This window comes from Erythrolamprus reginae, chromosome 8, assembly GCF_031021105.1.
Source record: "Erythrolamprus reginae isolate rEryReg1 chromosome 8, rEryReg1.hap1, whole genome shotgun sequence".
Lineage (NCBI taxonomy): Eukaryota > Metazoa > Chordata > Lepidosauria > Squamata > Dipsadidae > Erythrolamprus > Erythrolamprus reginae.
The window spans coordinates 19,757,639-19,782,763 of record NC_091957.1 but is presented as its reverse complement, the minus strand read 5'-3'; the positions used below and the strand labels follow the sequence as shown (position 1 = coordinate 19,782,763).

General features: G+C 41.3%; 1 protein-coding gene across 1 annotated transcript in view; it reads right to left on the bottom strand.

The window, feature by feature from the left end:
• The window catches only part of GNB1 (G protein subunit beta 1), a 65,633-nt gene extending 40,761 nt beyond the window's left edge, over positions 1–24,872 (bottom strand). Inside the window, exon 1 of the mRNA XM_070759130.1 lies at positions 24,218–24,872. The gene's annotated coding sequence lies outside the window, so the exon portion shown is untranslated. The remainder of the gene's footprint in view (positions 1–24,217) is intronic.
• Positions 24,873–25,125: the final 253 nt, after the last annotated feature.

Sequence of the window (25,125 nt, the reverse complement as noted above, 5' to 3'; positions counted from 1 at the left end):
TTCTTGGATTGTATACCTTTTGCTGGGAACAATTCCATAACCTAGCACGGAATGTTGCACAAAAGTTAAGGCTCAGGCAGAGGCAAAAAGTTTTGATTCAACTTTGGAATGAGGAAGTTGCTTCAGGTTATTTAGGTGTTGGCACCTAACAAAATTAAATCTCGATGTCTTCGTTATACAAAAGGAGGTTAGGGAAACAGGAGAATTCCAGCTTCGCTTTTGGAAAACTCCGCTGACACGCAATGTGCCCCACGGCAGGATAGTTTTATTGTGAGTTTTTCAGGAGGAGTGAAGGTTTACAACTGATACCGGAGTAAAAATTTGGTTTTCCCTCTGGGATCCGCTCAGCTTGCAACAGTTAAATTTAGGGAACTGTTCAAAGTTACAGGCGAGTTATGATTGTGGGTCGTAAGCCAAGGACCACCTCTATATGTTGTTTATTACCTTGAAATGACATGCATCTGCTACCTGAAAATATTTTTGGGTCTCAATATGTATCTTGGAAGCAAAGTTACCATTGATTCAGATGTGTTTTTAATAGGAAAGTGAACACAAGAACAAGGGGGCACAATCTGAGCTTAGTTGAGGGAAAGATCAGAAGCAACGTGAGAAAATGTTATTTGACTGAAAGAGCAGTAGATGCTTGGAACAAATTTCCAGCAGACATGGTTGGTAAATCCACAGTAACTGAATTTAAACATGCCTGGGATAAACATATATCTATCCTAAGATAAAATACAGGAAATAGTATAAGGGCAGACTAGATGGATCATGAGGTCTTTTTCTGCAGTCAATCTTCTATATTTCTATGTTTCTATAATTTAGTGAAACAAATAAGCTTAAGTGAGTGTGTAGATGTTTCAGCTGGCAGGGATGTGATGTGGGTCCTATTTTACCAATAAATTACCCTGAAATAAGGCAAAAGTTGTTCAGCATTTGACACGCAAGAAATGGAACTGCAGTGGCATTTCTCAGACCAGAAAATGAATCGTGGTTTCTGAAAGGCAGTTTTAGGGCAGACTAGATGGACCATGAGGTCTTTTTCTGCCGTCAATCTTCTATGTTTCTATGATTTCACAGTTGAATGGCGGCTGCCATAAAAATATAAATGTTTTAAATCTCTGAGCTTGGGTGGTTTTCTTGCAGATCTTTCATTACCCAACTAGGTAATGTCATCAGTGCAAAACCTTTATGCAAGTCCCGGCATGGTGCCTTTCCTCACCCCCTTGCACTTGGCTTAACCGCCGTGATCCATGAGATAAGTAGAAACCTTTCTAATATGAAATATCTTGAAAACACTCAATAGACTACGAGTTCGGGGGGGAAAAGATAATTCTGTATTCTTTTTGGATAACATTTGGACTTAACACCAAGCGATGGAGTTCTGCCTATTTAAAGAAATCCTGTTACTAATAATTAAGTTCCTATCACCAATTTAACTTATTATTACTACTATTACAAGAAATAAGAGTTAAATTGTATAAGCATATATGATACCGATATGAAAATATGCAAACAATTTAGAAATGTATAAGCTAAAACATTTAAGGAAAGAGAGAGCAAGGCCATCTCTCTTGTTTTTAAAGCTGTGTGTATATTTTTGTTTGTAATTCATATTTGTATATAAATATACTTATTTTCTAATAATAATTTTTTAAAAATTTCTCCTGCATGCAGCTAGTCCCTGACTTACGACCACAACTGAAACCCATTTCTGTTGCTAAGCGAGGCGGTTCTTAAGAAAATCTTGCACCGTTTTACAACCTCCCTTGCCTCAATTAAGGGAATCACTGTGGTTGGTTGTTAAGTGGATCTGGCTTCCCACACTGTCCTTGCTTGTCAGGTGGTCGCAAAATGGAATCATGTGACACTCTCCCGGACACCGCAACCGTCTTAAATATGGGTCAGTTACCAAGCGTCCAAATTTTGATTATGTAAACATGGTTGTAAGTGTGGGAAATGGTCTTAAGTTGCTTTTTTCCCAGGTGCTGTTGTGATTTTGAACGGTCACTAAATGAAACTGTTGTAAGTTGAGGCCTACCTACCTAGAGATGCTGGAGGTAACTAGGCAACCAGCTGGCCTGGCTTGCTCCTAAACTATGAGGCACCCAGGTGTGTACATCCATCCTTCCCTAGGGAAAGTTTGCAGCAATCCTTCTCCTTTGCGGACCAGTTATTAGATAAGATTTCCAAAAGTTTTTTTTTCCAAAGGACAGTCCTTCAAACCAAATTCCTCGTGGATTTTTAAAGTTGGTTTTTTGCACATGCAAAATTAACGTATAAATTTATTCATTCTTAAGTGCAGAACTTACTGTTCATTACCTTAATCCCCGGAGCTTTTCTTTGTCAACATCTATCAAATGACTTAGCAACTAACAACAACAACCAAAAAAAAAATCAACCCTCCAGTGAGTTAAATTCCCCAATTAATTCCAAATGCCTCACTCCTTGTTTACCAGGGGCAGGGAGAAAAATAAGCGTGAAAAACAAGATACTGTACCAGCCGTTAGTTCTTCCTAGACAGGTGAATAATCTCACATGTGTTTATTTTCTTTTTTCATACCTACCTGTTCATCCAGTCAGAAGCTTAAAGTGGTTTATGGGTCTGGTACAAATCCAGGTGTTTTTCTGTGGGAAACCCGCACAGCTAGAATTGCTACTTCTTCCCATTAATTTAAAAAAAAAAAATCTGGCTCTTATCAAGCCCTCCTCAATAACTATTGTCATAGGATGTAAATTAAGTCAAATACTCAAAAAAAATATGAAGGTTTAAGAAATCAGGTACAGTGTTCCCTCGATTTTTGCGGGGGATGCGTTCCGAGACCGCCCGCGAAAGTTGAATTTCCGCGAAGTAGAGATGCGGAAGTAAATACACCATTTTTGGCTATGGACAGTATCACAAGCCTTCCCTTAACACTTTAAACCCCTAAATTACCATTTCCCATTCCCTTAACAACCATTTACTCACCATTATTACTGGTACTCACCATTGAATAAGACACTTAGTGATCCTGATATTTATAAACATAATTATTTATTAACAATAATTATTTTTTTTGTTATTTATTTGCAAAAATTATTAGTTTGGCAATGACATATGACATCATCGGGTGGGAAAAACTGTGGTATAGGGGGGGAAACCGCGAAGTATTTTTTAATTAATATTTTTTTGAAAAACCGTGGTATAGGCTATTCGCGAAGTTCGAACCCGCGAAAATCGAGGGAACTCTGTAATATTATTGAAAGCTGGGGAAGAAAGAAGAATTTCCTCAATCAAAGGCAAATTTGAATTCTGTATCTTTAATTTATTGATTAGTCCTTGGGCCGTATCAAACTGCAGAGTTCCAGAAGCAATTTATTACTAAAATTGGACAAAAGCAATTTAAAATGGAATTGGAATAAAATGTGATTTAAAATGAACTTGGAATAAGATACAGTCTAAAATGAAAAATGGCCAATCTGAATTGAATCTGGTTGCAATGATACTAAAGTCCTGTCAAGGGAGACAAATTTTAACCCATCATGCAATCCATTACTTTGTCGGACACAAAAAGTTTCTCCATGCATACAAAGGCACAGAATTAGCATTTATGTTGTGATTTCACCCTTTTCAAGGCTTCTTATATTCATTTTGCAGCCCTGTGGAGTAAATTAGGGTTGGAGTGACCTATCTTAAATACAGTGGTACCTCTACTTTAGAACTTAATTCGTTCCGTGACCAGGTTCTTAAGTAGAAAAGTTTGTAAGCAGAAGCAATTTTTCCCATAGGAATCAATGTAAAAGCAAATAATGTGTGCAAAGAAATAAAAGCTTGGAATTTGGGTGGGAGGAGGAGGAGGAGGAAGATAGTCGCTGCCATAGGAAGGTGAGGTGAGCACCCCGTTTTGCCTTTTCGCGCCCAGACGCTCTGGGACGCAACCTCGCACTGGGTGTATGGGAGGAAGCGCGAGGGAGTCACCACAGAGAAGTGGTTTACTCCCTCTCCAAGCGCTCAGAGAAAGGAAAACGCTCCGTTTGCTCTGGGCTGCCAAACCCTCCTTAAGCGCCACCGAAAGGCTCCTCTGGCAGCCCAGAAAAGCCCGAGACGGTCGGGATTAAAGGGGGAATGGCAGGAAACAGGCCGGGCCTTCGTGCCACTCTCAAATTTCCTGGGAAACTTTTCCAGGCTCAGGTTCTTAAGTAGAAAATGGTTCTTAAGAAGAGGCAAAGAAATATTGAACACCCAGTTCTTATCTAGAAAAGTTCTTAAGTAGATGCGTTCTTAGGTAGCGATACCACTGTATATAGTTTTACCATTAGGATAGCAGCTGTATTAGGGATTTTCCAACTTTGTTATTAGCAGTTATAGTTCTTGAGCTTTTAAAGCAAACAAGGGATGCGATTGTTGCTTGGATTGTATATTATGTCATTCAGCACACCCAGAATGTGCACACAAAACTGCATATCCATAAACTGTAGTCTGCAGCTTTTTAACCACTCTGGGTTAGCTTCTTTAGGAAAGACATGGTTTTACAGGTTGTTGGGACTGATTAACAGCATGACAAGAAAGGATAAAAGCAATAATGCGTCTGATGCGTGGCAAATGGGGAAGAGAACAGAACAGATAAAATGGCATTATTTGCCACAGCAATGCAATGACTAAGCATCCGAATAACATAAACCTTCACTAACCCACTTATTGTTGTAAAAATAAACACTTTTTTTTTCTTGGTTACCCGGTTGCAAGGCCTTTTTTTATTTTAAAAAAAATACAAAAAAAGAATTAGAAAAAACAAGAGGAAGGAAGCCGGCATGAAATTAACACAGAGAAAAAAACCAACCCCTCACAATTCCTTTCCAGTTTTCATTAGTAATCAGAACAAAAAAGGGAGCCACACCCTGGAGCTTGTACAGTTTCAGACCACACCACATTCACCCAAGTCTTTTCTGTGTCAGGGAGAAGGGGGGGAAAACCCACGTTGTGTGGCTTGGATTTTCTCCACATTTCAGCACAACACAATCCAATCCTTATCCAATCACTGGACTTTTTAGAAAGAAAAAACAAGTTTCCGCTAGTTTAGTTTAGTTTATTTAGATTTGTATGCCGCCATTCTCCGCAGACTCGGGGCGGCTCACAACAAAGTGGAAAAAAAAACAATTTACAACAAATCTAAATTTCTACTAAAAACATTTTTTAAAAAACCCATTTTCTAAACACACATACATACACACATACCATTCATAAATTGTATATGCCCGGGAGAGATGTCTCAGTTCACCCATGCCTGACAACACAGGTGGGTCTTAAGGAGCTTACGAAAGGCAAGGAGAGTAGGGGCAGTTCTAATCTCCGGGGGGAGTTGGTTCCAGAGGGCCGGGGCCGCCACAGAGAAGGCTCTTCCCCTGGGGCCTGCCATCCGACATTGTTTAGTTGACCGGACCCGGAGAAGGCCCACTCTAATCGCCCTTCATAGCTCCTCATAATAACCCATAATGTGGGTGAGTCCATCGCTTTCGGACCTCCGGGACCACTAATTGTAAATTCCGCAGACTACTATACAATCTGCCTAATGACTGGCTGGATGGGCGTGGCTAGCCGCATGTGACTGGGTGGGTGTGGTCAACTCAATGTCACTCGCCACAAGGGGCGCCTCGACGGCCTCTACTCACCTCTCCCTTCCTAGGCACTTCACACCTGCCCGCCCGGGCTCCTTAGGTCCCGACAGGAAGTGGTTGTTGGCGCTAAGCAGCCACCACGAGAAAGAGTTGGCAAAACAGCTGGATCTGACCGAGAAGGAGACTCAGAAGAATCACCTCACTGAGGACTAGGAACATAAGCTTTCCAAAACATAGAAAACATAGAAAACATAGAAGTCTGACGGCAGAAAAAGACCTCATGGTCCATCTAGTCTGCCCTTATACTATTTTCTGTATTTTATCTTAGGATGGATATATGTTTATCCCAGGCATGTTTAAATTCAGTTACTGTGGATTTATCTACCACATCTGCTGGAAGTTTGTTCCAAGGATCTACTACTCTTTCAGTAAAATAATATTTTCTCATGTTGCTTTTGATCTTTCCCCCAACTAACTTCAGATTGTGTCCCCTTGTTCTTGTGTTCATTTTCCTATTAAAAACACTTCCCTCCTGGACCTTATTTCACCCTTTAATATATTTAAATGTTTTGATCATGTCCCCCCTTTTCCTTCTGTCCTCCAGACTATACAGATTGAGTTCATTAAGTCTTTCCTGATACGTTTTATGCTTAAGACCTTCCACCATTGTTGTAGCCCGTCTTTGGACCCGTTCAATTTTGTCAATATCTTTTTGTAGGTGAGGTCTCCAGAACTGAACACAGTATTCCAAATGTGGTCTCACCAGCATTCTATATAGTGGGATCATAATCTCCCTCTTCCTGCTTGTTATACCTCTAGCTATGCAGCCAAGCATCCTACTTGCTTTCCCTACCGCCTGACTGCACTGTTCACCCATTTTGAGACTGTCAGAAATCACTACCCTAACTAACAGAGAGAAGATCTTTGGGACTGCAAGGCCAGGTAGATTTGTTCTTACATTGTTCTTGTTATTGTTGTGAGCCGCCCCGAGTCTACGGAGAGGGGCGGCATACAAATCTAATAAATAAAATAAATAAATAAAAAAATACTGGCGCCTGGAGGTGCTCAGCGGGCTGAGATGGTCAGCCAGTTCTAAGCCATGATGCAACCCCATTGGAACAAGCCACCCCCGGCTTTTCCAGCCTTCGCCCAAAGTCCCCCACCAGGAGGCCGAAGTAGACCCCAAGTCAAAATCTCTGCCCCCCTTCCGACCCACACAAAAAGACCACAAAGGGGAGACTGTCTGCAGCAACACAAATGTTAATTGCACATATCCATTGTTTGAGGACCCCTGATTTAGTGCAATATAACCATGCAAATAATCTTTCTGTGGACCACCAAATTTTTCTCACTGACCACCAGCGGTCCACAGACCACCAGTTGGTGACCATTGAACTAGAAGATTTTATTTATTTTTAATAAATGAATAAATAAAAGGGTCCTTCCAGGCCTAGGATTCGACCAAATCCCAGATTGGAGCTATCTATAGGGAATATAATATAGCACACAGACAATAGCCTCTTGCATCCATCTTTTAAAACACACACGTGGGCAGAGACACTTTAAGGACCTAAAACGTACAAAAAAACAGGAATCCAGCTGAGAAATAGGAAGTTGGATCAAAACGCTAAAACTGTAGAAGCCCGCCCTTACCATTTAATTTGTACAGTGAAAAAGGATGCTGGGTTTCAGTGCTAAATGGCTGGTTAGGAACCACCTCTAAATAGAAACCACCGATATACGTTTGGGTTTTGGAAGGTATTCTCTGCAGCGATGTGTCTTGAAATAATCCTTATATCAGCTGAACAACATCACGACTCAAGGGCAGAAAACAAATGCCAAAAGCAATATACTTTTTTTTTTAAAGAGCTGCACAGAAAGACTCAAAAATGTGGAAGCAACGTGGGATAAATTGCTTACGTCAACCATTTGGCTCCCAGATGTGGCCCAACAGCTGGTTGATCGTGTAGCAAGCGTGGATTTTTTTAAAAAATTCAACCTGCATGGGTTTCAGAGCGAAGCTGTAACTGTGGATATCGGCCATCTTTTTACTAATATTTGGAGGTGACACACAGTAACCTCCCAAGGTTTAGCCTCAGCCCATCCTCTTTTCAAGCCTCCCCAGACCATTTCCTTAACGTCAGACTGTCTGTCTCCACATTTCATGTGGAGGTGGGGTATTCAGCTGGTTCAGGTGAATTGGTAGCGGCGACTGAGGGTTCGCCCACCTTCCCGGATGTAATGCTGTCCTATTTAGCCACATTTCTGCAGTGGCTAAAGACACATATGTGCAGGTGGCCACGGGCATATACAGAGGTGTGCGCACTCAGATTTGCAAACTGGTACGAAAGATATAATATATATAGAAACATAGAAGACTGACAGCAGAAAAAGACCTCCTGGTCAATCTAGTCCGCCCTTATACTATGTCCTGTATTTTATGTTAGGATGGATATATGTTTATCCAAGGCATGTTTAAATTCAGTGACTGTGGATTTACCAACCACGTCTGCTGGAAGTTTGTTACAAGCATCTACTACTCTTTCAGTGAAATAATATTTTGTCATGTTACCTCTAATCCTTCCCCCAACTAACCTCAGATTGTGACCCCTTGTTCTTGGGTTCACTTTCCTGTTAAAAACCTTTTCCTATATAATAGGACTTTCCTACATAATACAGGATGTCCAAGGGGAAAGCATTTTGAAATTCCATGCCTGAAATTTCCCTATAACTTGCCATCTAGTTAAGGCGCAGTCGTAGATGATATCACACCAAACGGCTAAGCCATGGAGAAATATCGGTAACTGAGGAAGCAAGTTGTTGCCACAATTGCGCTCGTTTTTGCTTGACTCTGCCAGGCAGTGTGACCCGTGTGTTTTTTTAAACATGATTTTTTTCCTGACTTTTAAATATTTTAATACAGTTTTGGTTTCCCCCCCTGATTTATTCCATTTTTTTTCACGAATTCCCTGATAATTCCCTGATATTTCCCGAACCACCAATTTCGCTGATAATTCCCTGATTTCCAGGTTTGCTGGACACTCTGATAATAATAATAACACCTCTTGTTTGGTTCCAAAAATAACAATAAGGTGTGATATCAAGACCATTTAGTCTTTCAGTGGCCACTCACTCTGAAGATAAAACACAATCAGTTCATTATTACTGAACCCAAGACCAGGCGAATATTGTTCTTGTTAGAAGATTGCACTTTGATCTCTTTTCTGCTGAAAGGACAGGGGAGACAAGGGAACCCTGAAATTTTGTTCAAATTATACCATAGTCATCCACGCAGGGAGACATACACACTGGATTTCACTTTTCCTTTTGCCTTAAAAAACAAAAACAAAACAGATTTAAGATTATAAAGAAGGATCAATCTGAATCAGAGTTTTCCAACTTTTAAGATGGATGGGTATGAACTCCCAGAACTCTGGGCGTTGAACTCCGCACATCCTAAAGTTGACAAGCTTGAAAAGACAATAAACTGGAGGATTGTTCTCATCCTCTTTAGAACATTGCAGGAGGACACTTATCTGTGGCTGGGAAAACATTTGAGAGACAAGAACATATGGACAATGTTAAAGACGCAGAAAAGAGAGGACCAACTGCAACCAACTTCATCAGTTGTATGTGTTTTATATTGCATTGTGCCAAGCGGCTTTGGTCAGCATAGCTCACATATGACTATCACTAAAAACTCTACTTCCCGTTGACATGAGAATTGAAAATTGAGTTGTAATCCCAACGATGTCATTGAAGATGTCCGCCATTTTGAAATGAAATGGGCTTATGGAGAGAAGACATTGGAATATCTGTAACTTCCCCTCCTGTGCATTATCCACCTACCATGTTTCGCCAAAAATAAGACCCTGTCTTATTTTTTTTGAACCCTGAAATAAGCACTTGGCCTTATTTTGGGGAGGTTGTATTATTTGGGGGTGCATGGAGCAAGACAAGGCTCCTCTTGCCATTATACCCGATTTCCAGCTCCAGCTCCCTAACCCTAACCAAAGAAAATGGCGAGGACCAGCTCTGCATGCATCTAAATATTTTGGAGGGAGGGCTTATTTTGGGGGGGAGGGTTTATTTTTGGAGGAGGGGAATTATTTTCGGGGGAAATACGGTAGGATGAAATTCTTTTTATTTTATTTTTTATTTTTATTTAAAACAAGACGGACATATAAAAACACACAAACATAAAAGAAAAACACACATATCTGGGATGGTTTACATCCCAATTTTCGTCAGAAGCGCACACGGAATTGTATACATTTTACATCAATTGAGAACATTTTTGTCTATTTTACTATAAATACTGTACATTTCATAAGAGAAAAAAGAAATTTAAAAAACGAAAAATGAAAAAAAGAGACTTCAAAAAAATCTAATTTCAATTTTTTTGAAAACATAAAAATATCAATTATTAATCTTTTAAACCTTACATTCTATTTCACCTAATTAGCTATTTCTTTGTTTTGACCAATCGTAGAATTTATCCCAAGCTAGGGTGAAATTCTACCGGGAAAACCGAGACCATGACGGTGGGAAGAACTGTTCGTGTCATAAAACGCTAAAAGCGAGAAGTCGTGAAAAATTATTTAGATTACACTATGGTTCTCTAAAGAAAGATGCAACCATACTGTACAAAGAAGGAAGAGTTTTCTAACAGTGAAAACAATTAATCTAATGGAACAGCTTGAGTTGCAGATGGCCCATCATTGACGGTTTTCAACGAAAGCTTGGACAATTGTTTGACCACAAGGATATAAGGTCTCTGGCCTTGAGCAGGGGGCTGGACTAGAAGACCTCCAAGGTCTCTTCCAAACCTATGATTCTGTGTTCTAGAGTTTCAGGTGTACCTTAAAACAATGCAATGGTTCTTTTATGGAGAATTTCTGGATGAGAATTTCGGATCTCTTTTTAAACCATCTCTTCCTTAGAGAGAAACAAGCAAGGTCAATCAAAGGTGGGAAAGAAAACCAGAGAAGGTAACCTGGCCGGGTTCTGATCCTGGAAGACAAATATTTCACCTCTCCGGTCAATCTGAGATATCTTTCTCTGATTGCAAAAGGAACTCCTTTCCTCCCCCCCCCCCCTTTCCTCCAGTGATGAAGAGAAATGCAGGCCCAAACCCTCCTCCACCCTAATTTGTTAGAGGGGAATTTTCTGGAGCCTAAGAAGAGGTGAACCAGACTCCACTGCCAGGAGGTTCACCATTTATGGGAATGGCCCTGTTCTTGTAAGAAATGAAACATCCTGTGTTTATGCAACTGGTGGAAGTATTTTGGAAGGAAGGGGCAAGGCGCGGGAAGGGAGAGGTTTACACAATGAGTTGAAAAAGCTGAGCTTTACACCCTTTTATTAAAATACTGCATGCAACTGATGAAGGCAGTTGGGTAACATTCGTGCCCGTGTGTGTGTGTGTGTGTGTGTGTGTGTGAAACAGACAGAGTCAAATAAACCCCTTATGGGTTAAACAGTCCAATTTTCTTATTTCAGGTTGGCCTCCCACCAAGGTTCGAACCAAGAGTTAGACGAGAATGTAGGAAACATGAATATGAAAATCCTTTCATTGTTTGATGATCCCGACTCAAGTTTTACCCCTTCCAAACTCATCTCAACAAAGTCGGCCTTCTCCAGGTTCTGTCAACCAGACAATGTCGTTTGGCGGCCTAGGGGGAGAGCCTTCTCTGTGGGGGGGGGGCTCTGGAATCAACTCCCCCCCCCCCGAAATTCATAAGGCCCCTACCTTCCTTGCCTTCCTAAGAGACTGAAGACTCACTTATGCTGCCAGGCCTGGGGCCACTAGATCTTGTCCTCTGGCCAATGAATGTGTTGAGAGAATGTGGAGTGAATGGAATTATTATTTTTATGGGTTTTTTGGGTTTTTAAAAAATATTTTTAATTAGTTAATTGGATTTAAGATACAGTATTGTGTACTGTATATTTTATATGTTGTGAGCCTCCTCGAGTCCCCGGAGAGAGGCGGCATAGAAATCAAATCAAATCAAATCAAAAAATAAATAAATAAATAATCAAACTAAGTAACTTACTAATTAACTAACTAGGTAACATCATCAGTGTTAGTAGCTAGGGGAACGAAACATCTGCAAGAAAACAACCAAGGTTGGACTCGAAGACCTCCAAGGTCCCTTCCAACTTAGTTATTATTATTATTAAGCTCAGAGAACACCAAGACCCCCAGAGAATAAAAACATGGAAGCCACATTATGCAATGAGTTCAGGGCCCCACTCTATCTAGCATGAAACCCATTTGCATTATCCAAGACAAATCTAAATCAGGGGACTAACAATCTGTTGGCCTAGACTCGGTGGTTGGATAGCGGTTCGAGCTGGTTCTTTAGAACCGGTAGCGGACATTTCGCCAAACCGACAGCGTTGACCAGAGGTCCAGACTCCCCAATCAGTCCTCCGGTCACTGCGGATTGCCAAAAGATGGTCATTTCCGGGAAGTGACGTGCGCGCGCGCAAAGCATGTGCATACAAAATGTGCACTTCCATTGCGATGCGAACTAGTAGGGAAGGTTAAATAGAACCCACCCCTGCCCTACACTGCTACTGAAGGTCATCTTTTCTTACATGCTGCGTCCTTGGCCAGATCCAATGGTCCAGGTTAGGAGAGAAAAAGTCTTTTCAACCCAACCGAGAACAAGGGAAAGGAAGAAAAGCTTGGCGTGGCCTATCTGGCAAAGCCTGCAAGCCACTTCCTGTTTAGAGCAGGTGTTCCCAACTCTCAGCTTCCTGTCATGCAGAAGGCTTCTGTGTTGAGTGCGCACATGCGAGCCCGTGAAAGCAGAACCAACTTGGCTTTGAGGGTGCTAAACTTAAGTCAGGGGGGAGGAGGAGAACGACAGCCCTTTTGTGACGGGTGAACTTCAACTCCCAGAAATCCTAGAGCAAGCCAGGCAAGCTCAGGAATTCTGGGAGTTGTAGTCCACCTCAGAAAAGGGCCATCATTTGTTTTAAGTTGGGAAACTATCCACTTCTCACATCCTAAAATTATACACTGCTCAAAAAAATAAAGGGAACACTTAAACAACACAATACAACTCCAAGTAAATCAAACTTCTGTGAAATCCAACTGTCCACTTAGGAAGCAACACTGATTGACAATCCATTTCACAGGCTGTTGAGCACATCGAACTTTGTACAGAACAAAGTATTCAATGAGAATATTTCATTCATTCAGATCTCTGATGTGTTCTTTGAGTATTCCCTTTATCTTTTTTGAGCAGTATATAATGTCCAAAGATCCAAGAGAGATGGTTGATATCCTCGAAGACCTCCAGAAAAACCTCTCAATTATCTGGGATATTTTAATCTGAATTCCTTCGGGCAGTTGGCCACCAAGACTTAAAAGGCCCCTCCTTAAAACTCTATGATCCTCTACAAACACCATTTCCTGGCGTTTGATTAGCAGTGAATGTCTTTGGCTGAAGGGAGTTGAAAAACACAGTTACCTTGCATTGCGTCATTCAGAAAAATTATTTCCCCACACAGAAAGATAGTTTATCAGCAACCAATGCTATAAAAATCAAACTAGAACCAACAATACACCCACCCATCCCTGCAAACATGGCAAACACTAGCTTGAAATTCCCAAGAATTATTATTCTCAAATTTTGGAGATTATACAATTGCTTAAAGAAAGCAGAACAAACGTTAAAAACCTGCTTCCTTATTTTACCCCAGAAACTCAATCATAAAACAAGGTTGGAAGATTTGATGGCACTTATTTTACAGATTTCTTTTTTTTTTAAATGAACAATCTGATTAGTAATTCAACATAATTGCTTAGGATAGCAGGAGTTATTTTAAATTTCACAAATATGCCTGTTGATTCAGTAAAGGTTTAGAGGCATCCTCAAAAGGGATTCCTTATGGGCTTACATCAAGTGATTTACCTTTTCAATAGTTTGTTTCGCATGTTAATTTTACTCTGGGAAACAAATTCCTTTTGCATTGGTTCACTTCTTCCTAAGAACATTACAGCTTTGCTTTTGAAAATAAGACAGGGAAAATATGATACATGCACTTACAATTTCACCAAAAAATTTTCTATGAAGCTGGGAGGATACCCATTGTTAGTCCATTATATAAGGGTGTGAAGAATTTTGCTCCTTTTTAAATATTTGAACAAGCATTTATTACTTAGATAGTCCCATCTGGTGGAGGAATTAGCCATTTGGCTTGTTTATATTCATTTAAACTAAATTCATTTAATTTCCCTCCTAACCCCCCCCCCCCTCACCCCATTATCCAGTAAAATCTCTAAAATGCTAATGATCAAAACTGGGATTTGGGATGCTGTGTCTGAGTTTCAAACACCTCTATTTGAACTTTAAGAATCTGAGAGGGGGAAAATCCGCTCCCTCCATAAAATTATAAACCGTAACGACCTCTTCCTCAAAGGCAGAGTGCAAATTTCACAAATAATTAAAATTAGAACTGATAAGATGTCGTAATAATAATAAAGCCAGGATTTAATAACCTGCATTTAACACAGAGAATAAGAGATGTTTTGTCTATAAACTATCTCCTGACATCAATTGTAAATTGTCTAATTATTCTACAAGGAGCCCAAATCATTTCTATTCTTTTAATTATTCTGTATTTACAGATGGCAGGGCAGCTATGCTATAAGCAAACCTGTGGCAGATGTTATCCACCATTTCTCACATTGGAGATCAAACTGGTCAAGACTTTAGAACATCACAAATGCCAACATCTTCCATCAATACCTACTTTCTGATGAGTTTATCAACCGTTAATCATCTTCCTGGGGTCGTAGTTATAATTTTCATTTTTTTAATGCATCACAAGTCGCTTATTTAAGAAGACTGGGCCTTCTTAATAATAAACACTCAAACCTGAAGGATAGATTATAATGTTTGCTATCTAGAGAGCACTTTCTCTGTCAACGGAAATGCCCCAGATCATATCTTGATATTTCTAAGCAACATCGAGAGAGCATCCTTTTTAAAAATCCCAAGAGAACTGTTAACCAATCAGAACAACCAATGCTGAGCTAGCAACCAATAGATTGTGTCCTATGTTCCCATAACACATTCCATTGGGTGACCCATGCAATATTAAGTGATGAGTGGATGGATATAAACAGGTGAATCCACATACACGGAAGGCAGTTTGCATAATTTTAGCATCCTAAGTGATCTACAAAAGTGAAAAGGGAAATTAATCCCAGGGATGGTGCTTTTACTAATTTGAATATTTGAGAGAGCTGACTTGTAATAACAATAACAAATTCTTATTTCAGGAAGGGGGGAATCTGATATTTATCTCATCATTCATATATGCCTCTCTGGGTGTCCAAATTCTAGGCAATCTTTCTTTTCTCCAAATCTATCAATTGAAATTTGCAAAAGATGGGGAAAATACGGTGGGGGGGAAACAAAATCTCTATTCTTCTGGCACCAAACATCCATTTGGGCAAAGAATGCTGACTTTAAACCAGTTAAAAGCACGCATGCCTTGCTTTGCAGAGTTTAACTTGGCAGCCCAACACACTTTTTAATCAAAATGTTGCTAAAGTTTCCCCTGTGTGATCAAAATAAGATACACCAGCCACTTTCGACAGGTTTCAAAGAAGGTGCTTTTTCACCTGGGGAGGGGGAAACATGAGCCTACTGGGCCCACCAGAAATTGGGACAGTTCAATAAATCCTTCGTCAAGGTTAAGACACGGGCTCTTAAAAAATAAAATAAAAATTTGTTATCGAAATTTGCAGATCTTCTTCTAACTTGACAAAGAGGGTATTACTTCCTCTTCCAAGCTGCTAGGGAGAATAAAATCTGTACTGTATTTCCCACTCTGAACCTCACACAGGGGTGGGGACAAATTGGACCGCCCATGGTAGAGAAAATATGAACTTGACTCTTCATATAATGTGCCTTCAAGCCACTAGCATCAAAATTATTATTCTAACTTGCAAGCGGACCATAGCTTCATATCAGTTGATAGCGGAATCAGCTTACAAGTCTTGATATGTATCTTCTCATTAAGATGGGTGGTTTTTTTCTGTCATTATGGTCTTTTGCAACTGCCTGCAAGAACAACTTAGGAAAGTAATACCATGAAATACAAAAATAGCCTCTTTGCCAGGGTGCCTGAATGGCAGGGTGCAAAAATTCAGCATTTAGGTCAAGGCAATGAGATCTGAATTCTGCCTATTTTTATGGGTATTGCATCTAAAAAGTGGGTGGAGCTGTATTCGCACCATCACAGCCACCATCTTCAAATTTTTGGGCCCCAATCTGAGGATGCCCCTGATGTATGTTTTTCTGAAGACAGCTTCCACATCAATTTTTTTTTCTTTTAAAAATGACTGTGTTACTGAGATTTTTTTTAAAATAGTACCTAGAGCAGTGGTTCCCAACCTTCTTTTGGCCATGCCTCACCTAAGCATCTCTAAAATCCCAAGGCCTCGTATAATTGACATATAATTGTTATTATTCAAAAAGTGAACTACTCTTGGAATAGTTGGAGGCTGGAGGAAGCCTAAAAGGCCATTAACTAGGTTTAAACAAGGTTCCAATTGCCCCCCATTTAAAATGAAATTGCCAAGGGGACATTGTCTTCAACTGGTAGGCCAAGGAAGCACAGGTAGTCCTCAACGTACAACCATAATTGAACCCAACAATTCTGCTGCTAAGCGAAACATCAAGTGAATTTGCTCCGTTTTACCGCATTTCTTGCCACTGTTGTTAAGTGAATCGTTGCAGCTATTAAGCGAATCTGGTTTCCACGCCAATTTGGCTTAGAAGGTGGTCACAAAAGGTGATCACAAATGCAGTGCAACCGTCATAAATATGAGTCGGTTGCTAAGCAGCTGAATTTTGATCACATGACCATGGGCATGTTGCAACTGCTGTGTGAAAAACAGTTGTAAGTCACCCCCTATCCCCCCGTGTCATTGTAACTTTGAACCGTCATTAAGTGAAAACTGTTGTAAGTTGAGGACCACCTGGACAAGGCCTCCATCTATTTATTTATTTGATTTATATGCTGTCCCTCTCCAAAGACTCGTGGTGGCTTACAGCATATAATAAAAAACAATAAAACACAATGGCAATCCAATTAATTAAACTAGATAACTAAGCTAAAATCCCCAATATTTTAAAAATCAATCTTGTGACATCATTGTGATTTCTACAAGATGCCTATGAATTTCACTATTTCAATTGGATGGCAATAAAAGGTGCCCCAGTGAGGTAGGTAAGGATGGAGAACCAGACTTCAAATAATGCTATTGCAACGGTCTAACATGTATGGCTGCTTCTCTCCCCATTACTGCTCTATTAGCCAAACACAAGCTACAGTATGAGGCTTCAATGACCAAACAACTAAAACAAATTATTTAAATTCTCTCTGAGAAATTGGAATTATTTCCCCAAGCTTTTTTCAATCATGGCTGTTTGAAAACGTGTGGACTTCAACTCCCAGAATTCTCCACCAGGCAGACCTGGAATTTCACAGCAGGGAAAGATTCCCAAGTTAGTTATTTCCCTAGTTTAATTATTTAATTATAATAACAACAACAACAATAATAACAACAACAACAATAATAATTGCCAGTTTGCCTACAAAGGTAAATGAGATAGGGGTTTTACTAGGTGTGTGTGTGTGTGTTTTGGAATGGGGTAGCTGCCAGCCCAAAGCAGGGTTGCTTTAAAAAGAAAAAAAAGTCAAAAAGAAACTCTCAATCCACATGTCTTTGTAGCCCGGGTTGTCTCTGCTTCCTTTTCAAAAAAGCAGCGATTCCAAGAAGCCAGGAAATCATGAGCTCAGCCTAACCCAGACGAAACGGCCAGTGTTGTCATCATTTTCGGAGAGGGGCAACATATAAGTCTAATAAATTATTATTATTATTACTACTACTACCACCTCGGTCCAATTTCACAGCGCACGGATCAAGCCACGGCTATTTCCCCCCGAGAAGAAGCCGCCCTTTGTGCTCCTCGATCTTTTTAGGCCCCTTGAACCCGTGCGGACGTTGTTTCCCAGAATTCTGCCCGGCCCTGGGGGATTCGGGGAGTTGAAGTCCCACATGTCTTCAAGCGGACGGTGGGTTGAGAAACACCGGCCTAGACAATCACTACCAACTTTGGGCCACCATGACAGAGTCAGGCTTGAAGCTTTATATAATGCGATGATCCTGGACCGGCCTCCAACTTAAGGAAAACAAAATCCAACTCAAGTTTTGTTTCCCTTCTCTTAATCTCTTAGTCACATCTTCTCTCCTAATAGACTTTTCTCATTTATAATTGTAGGCTAGTCTTTTTGACAGTCATGATTTTGATCTTTTATCATCTGAGAAATTCATTTGGGGGTTTGCCTTTCAAATAAAGCCTCTCTTAAATTATCATAAATTTAGATTAATTTTAATTAATTGGGTTTCTTATATGTCTTTTTGTATTGCTCCTGCTTTGCAAGCCGCCCTGAGCCTCTGGAGAAGGGCGACATAAAAATCCAAATAATAAATAAATAAATATTATTTATTTATTTTCCTTTCTGAATGCCTCTATCATTTTTCTCCTCCTCTCTTTTCCTTATTCCATTCCTTTATTTCGATCTCCTTCCTTCCTCTCTCTCTCCCTTTCCACTTTCCTTCCTTTCTCCCTTCCTCCTTCCTTTTCTCCATTCTTCCTTTCTCCTTTCCTTGCTTTCTCTCCTTCCTTTCGTTTCCTGTTCCTCCTTTGTTCCCTTTTGTTCCTTTCCTGTTGCTTACTGCCCTTCTATTTAGAATCCACTTGTAATAATCACTTCAGTAGTACCCACATAAAAACAACTCAACACTCAAAATATTAAAAGCTAGCCATTCTGAAGTTGTTTCAAAATGTTCTCAAGATAATGGCTCTGAAGGACATGCCTCTTTAATTCCCATTATCCCTTTTACTTCCTGGTGGAGTGAATAATATGGAGGATTCTCTCCCCCCCCCCTCGGGAAAAATCATAACTCTGCTATCCCAGATTATCTATCCTCTCTCTCTCTCTCTGGCCAGCATTAGCCGTACTCTGAAAAAAAAACCAGAACGCCACACAGCTACAATCTGGATATTAAAATTGAGAATATCAATTACCAATCCATTAAAGCAAAGCCAAAATCCATGGACAGTAAGAATTTAATCCTATTCAGGGACTGAAATCTGAGCCAATTGAAACAGACAGGCAAGGAAATCTACAGGGCTTTGGAGAAGCGTGATTATTGGGCCAAAATAAAAGTTCTCACAAGGAGGGACAGAGAAAGAGAGAGAGAGAGAAATGGTGTGGGTGTGAGGGGGGACATTATTAATGAAACCAGTTGCATTACATCGATCATGATTGAGAAGAATCAAGCATCTCAAGAACAGGCTATTTTCAAAACCCAAGTTCTAGATCCGTCTAAAAGATAGTCACAATCTCTTCCCTTGGCTCCACTGAGCTTGCAAAAAAATCTTATTTTCCGGAGAGGTTTGCTATTCATGCAATGAGGAACTAACTTCCTGGTGTTTCACAAGGCTGGTTGCTAACTGTCAGCTGTCATCCCTTAAAGGGAAGGGCTGCCTGCAGAATAAGCACCACAGCCTATTTATTGTTGATTTAGTCCCTTGTTCCCCTCACATCACAAAATGTATGCAACCCACTCTCTTGCTTTCCTGTTTTTATCTAGCACAATTCAAACCCATTAGGGACAGCGTTCTGCTGCAAAGCATATTTCAGTTAGATTTTAGATTTTTAACAGAGGCAATTGTACACAATTGTATGTTGGACACTGCTTGCTGCAAGCTGACCAAACAGCAATACAAAAATAAATAGGAAGAAAGTCTACAATACACAACATCTGGTACATATAGCTACAAAGCTGGGCCTACATGGCAAAAACCAGGAAGATAGAAAAAAAATTAAGATATGTATGCAAGATATTGTATTTATTGTCAATGTGAAGTGAACCTTAATCACTAAGTATTGGAAAGGAAACGAAAGATAAACAGGCCCTGAAAAATAAACCTGATTCCAAACTCAAATCTAATAAAAGGGGTTTTCAATAAATGCTTCTCTCTTTCTGGTCCATGTTTTTTTTAAAGTACGGTAAAATATTTGGTTAACTGAACTTGAAAACGGTTTATGTAATTAAAAGCTGTGTTAACGCATGTCTAATCCATTTCATATTCAAACAGATCAAAGAACAATAAAATAAATATTCAACCTAAATTATTCCAGAAACAATTGATTATTTTAAGCCTTTAAAAAAAAAATATTCCATTGCTTTTGTTTATATTGTTTTAATTAGTTTTCCCTTTGCTGATTGTTCAGTATTTTGGCTACAGCACTATTAAAAAGTTCAGGGTTTAGGTTTACTAAATAAACATTTACTTTGTCCTAATGAGTCTTCAGATATAGGTTGGGAATCCAACCCATACAACTGTAATAGTTGGATTTTTAAATTTGGACTATCAATTTCATGCCAACTGTAATACTTCCAAAGTATTCAGGGCAGCAATATAAACCCAATCTTCAGTTAAACTATAAGGAAAAAATGCAGAATAATTCCAATAATAGGAATTTGAGCTAAACAGATAAGACCTACTAAATTCAACATTATATCAAACATGATTTGGGAAAAGTTACCAAAACAAGATTTTTAGCTACTAATATTTATTTTAAGTAAACTGCTGTTTGCAGAAACTGACTTACCAGCAAAGGGCCAAAATTTCAGCTTTTTTTTTTTTAGAGATGTACAAATTCTACCATTCTTTTTAAAAAAAACTTGCACAAAACCAAGCTGACCTTTACAAAATAAATCTTTTTTTTGCAAAGGGATATTTTAGGTCTAACCTTCCTGACCTCTTTGATCTGTAATTCGGTCTGTAAAAATTTTAGTCTATTACTCCACCCACCCCATGGCTAATAGAAAACTGAGGGAAGGGGGGAGGAGGTAAGAAAGTTTTTTTTAAAAAAAAAACAAAGCATTTGTCAATTCCCCCATCAAAGCCCCATCTGTCAATGATAGGGGAGGGAAATCAAAGTTAAAAAGAAAGCTCTTCCCAGCTGCGAGATTGAAGCTTGGCAAAAAGCAGCGGATGCCCGAGATGTCGGGGACAGGAAAGAGATGTTTCTTGCGAACGCCATCTTGTTGCAGTTCCCCGGTTCCAAGCACAAAACATCCATTCATTTCCAGAAGAAAAACAAGAAAATAAAAAAAATGGGAAGGAGAAATTTTTTTAAAAAACCAACTGTCAGAGCATGTAAAGCACAACTCTTTTTGAAATGCAGTGACTTCTCAAAAATATAAAACAAATCACCGAGAAAGAAGAAGGCAGGCTAAGAGGAGATCGAATTTGTCTGCATGTTCATTTGTGTGTGTGTGTGTGAAAGGCAGCAACAGAGGTTTTATTTACAAACTTGGGCTGGTCAGGAAAGAATCACAAAAAGTGCTTTTGGATGGCAGACTCAAAAGACCCAGGGGGGAAAAAAAGAAGGAATTGGGGATTCAATTTTAAAGGGGACGGGGTTTCTTCCCACCTCCGGATGCCGAAAAAGCAGCCAGCCACCTGCTGGCTCCCATTTTTTTCCAGGAAGGCTTTAAAAAATTTTTTACAAAAAAAACCCCATTTGCATGTCTAAAGCAGTGAAGAGGCAATTCCAGGACTCTCTCATCTTTTACATCAAAGAGATAGATGGTGGCGAAAAGATCACACACATTAAATTTTTAGCTAATTGTCAGAAATGACAAATGGGCAACCTGGACCAAGGGCTGTAGATCATTCTCATTTTCTCCTGGGCACTCTTACTAAAGAAACCCGTTTCCCCCTTCAGATTGGCCATTTTCTTTAAAACCAGGCAAAACTCCCAGCCTTTTCTTCCCCCATCATTTTAAAAAGCCCATTTAAAAAAAAAAACCCACCCAGACCCTGTTACCCCTCCCAAAACCACCTTCCTTTCATTAGCAATGCTACTTAAAAAAAAAGACCTTAAAAAAAATCCTTCCGCATCCCCTTAGCAACCACAAAGAGCTGTAACATGGATGGCAAAAAAACAACAATTACACAACGCCTATCAAAACAGAGAAGCAACTTTAAACAAGGATTTAAGAAAAGAGAGACAGCCAAAATTGCACAATTAAGACAGCAGCAATGCAACCCCGCCAACATTGTTTCTCACCCCTTTGCACCCCTCCCAAGCATTTTTTTTTCCTACCATGGGAAGAGAGGAAGCAGCAAAATGTCCATATTCCCCCCCCCCCCAGCCAAAACTTAAAAGAGCGATGCCTGGGTTTCAGTTCCTTTCAAGCAAGCGATCTTTCCACCATGATACCAAATGCACGTTAATACTCTGGAAAATTTCTTCCAAGCATATCTTCCCCCCCCCCCTTTCCCACTCCCCTGTGGTTTGGCACCTCTTCCTTCCCCACTTTTCCTGCCTTTTCAGGAGCCAGAAAAGACCCTCCTCCTTTTTCTTCCCGCCCTCTCCTATCTCTGCCTACAAGGAAAGACTGATGCTCCAGTAATGGGTGGGACGGGGATGATGGAGACAATGAAAAGGGGGGGGTGGCGGTGCGGTGTGGATTTCTCGATTTCCCTATGTCAGCAATCTGGGGAAGGGGGGGGGGGGAAAGGTTGGGCTAGTTTTCCCCCCTTCCTCTCTAGACTGACAAGAAGGGAGCACAATTCTGAGATTTCAGGGGAGGAGAGAGCAAAATGGAGGGGAACCGGTAGAGAGAGAAAGGATGTTGGTCTTGTGCTTGGGAAGGGGTGGGGGTTTGAAAAGGGGAAGAAAAGAATAACTTGGGGGGGGGGAGAAAAAATGGCCAAAGGAAGAAAGGGAGGGAAAGGGCATGGTGGCGGCTGGGGAAGGGGAGCAAACAGGAAAGGAAGAGGGGGGAGAAGGGAAAGGAAGAACATTTTAGTCACCCAGGGGGAGGGAGGGAGGAAGGCTTTTTTAAAAAGAAAAGAAAAAGGAAGAGAGAATAAAAAATGAAAGAAGACAATATCTCGGGATGGGAAGAGCCAAAAGATGAGAAAGGCTATTTGGGCCTAAAGGAGAAGGGAGCCCTGGTAAAAAATAAGAAAATAAAATAAAATAAAGGGAGCATGATTTGGCTAAAATGGAAAGGGGGGGGGGGCTGGTGGATTTCCATAAGGAGACGCCCTCTCCAGAAAGGAGGAGGCAAAAAAAAATTAAAAATCAAAGGACAGGATGGAAGAGGAGTGGACTGAAGTCCTGTTTAAAATCAAGAAATGTAATTAATTAAGGTGGATAGTCTGGGGAGGGGGAGTTTTGGGGTCTTTGGGAGGGAGGGGGGCAAAAGGTGGGGAGGAGGAAAAGGAGTCCGTAGTTAACAGGTCTTGACCATATTTAGGGAAGGCAGTAATGGGATCTCCCCCTTCAGTCTGTCAGTCTGTCTATCTAGCTATCGTCCATGCTTAAGTATATATGTATGTATGTATGTATGTATGTATGTATATATGTGTATATATATATATTCCATAGATAGATTGGCAGTATTGACAGACAGACAGGATAGATAGATGATAGATAGATAGATAGATAGATAGATAGATAGATAGATAGATAGATAGATAATATATTACATATATTACAGCCCGATATAAACTGAGATGCTAAGCTGACCCAAGCATCGTTTTTGTTTGGGGAGGGGTGGGAAATTGCATTTTGGAGATAAAGAGGGGGAAAGTAATTGATTCATTGAAATTGATCCAGCTTGCATTTCAATGTAAGGGGGGCTTTGGGGAAGGGAGGAGGAAGAGAAGCGGATTGAGCCAGAGGAAAATAAAAATAAATAAACCCTGGATGATAATGTTGATGATGATATTATTATTATTATATTCACAAAAATGTAATACACAGCAAACAAGATTGATATGCTGGATTTTGTAATAATAATAATAATAATAATAATCATCATCATCATCAATTATTATTATTATTATTATCCCGATCTTGCTGGGATTGAGGAAGACATTTCCCCTACCACTTCCAAATGGTTATTTCAGCCTTATTTTCTTTGTATTTCTGATTATTATTATTATTATTACCCCCCAAATCTTGTTAGGTTTGAGGGAGACATTTCCCCCACCCCTTCCAAACGGTTATTTCAGCCTTATAGCCTTCCTATTTCTGTATATCATTATCATTATCATTATATTATATTATATTTATATTTATTATTATTATTTTCTTCCCAGGAAGCAATTGAGATTTTTGGGGGAGGGGGGAGGTCCGCCAAAGATGCAATGCCTAGGATTCAATGTGGGGGGGGAGGAAAAGAGGGTTCACTGGGGTCCAAATTGGGGGGGGAGGAAAGGAGGGCAGGAGAGGGGGCTTAAATGGGGGGGTAAGTTTGAGGGGGGGGCAAAATGGCCTAACTTTTTTTTTGAGGCGGGCAGGAGAAGCTGGAAAATTATTATGGGATTTCCAAGGAGGGGGGAGCGGGGGGAGGGCTTATTGTGGGATGGGGGAAGGCAGACCGAGGGGGGGAAATTGTGGCCTGGGGGCGCCACTCTGAGGGAAGAGGAGGGATATTATGGGATGGGAGTTCACGTCAACCTCTTCCCCTCCCCGCCTTTCCCAGTCTCACCTTCCTGGGCGGCCGCTCCTCTTTCTTTCTCCTCAGGCGACCCCCGGGCGACCCCCGCCGGCCCAGCTGGCCGGCCCGCGGGCGACCTTCTCTCGGCGCTCTCGCCCGTCCGCCTCCGCGGGCGCCTTATCGTCTTATCCCCGAGGCCGGGCGACGTGGAAGAAGAAAGCGGGAAGAGGCGGGAGGCCGAAGAGGGCCGCGACCCCCGCCGTGGAAAAAAAACCGAGGGCGGCGGCACGCAGCAACCACCGCAACTTAACGGGCTCGGGGGGGGGGGAACAACAGAGGGAAAAAAAGAGACAACGGGGTGAAGGAAGACGACGGGGAGCCCCGCTGAGAAGGAGAAGTCGCTCGGGCAGGCACGTTCCGTCCGGGTCTGGCGGTCCGTGCGCGCAGCAGTCCTCCTCACGGTCGTCGTCGCCGCCGCCCGTGCGCGCGCGAGGGAGGGGAGGCAAGACGAAGAAGGCCGGAACAACCGCGGTTGAGGCGGCCGGAGGGGGGGGGGATTTGAGGGGGAGGGGGAAAAATGAGAGAGAACGAGGAGGCAGCGGCGGCGTCTCGCCTGGGCGCGGCAGGCAGGCAAACAGGCGGGCGGGGTTGAGTGGGGTGGGGGTGGGAGGAGGAGGGAAGGAGGGCGTTCCCGCCCGTCGCGCACGCGCGGGCCCCGCCCCTGCGGCCGCGGCCGGGAAACCCCGCCGGCCGGCCCCACCCCTCGGGCCTTTTTCTTCCCCTCAGTCTCCTCGACGCCCCTGAGGCGATGCGAGTCGGTGGCTCCGCAGGGCCTGCGTGACGGTTCGGGGAAAAGCGAGGAAAAAACGGTTGCCAGTGGGCGATGTGGCCTCCGTCGCGGTGGATACGGGGCCCTCCCATTCATAGGGATATTGTGTGTTTGTGTGTGTGCTTGTATA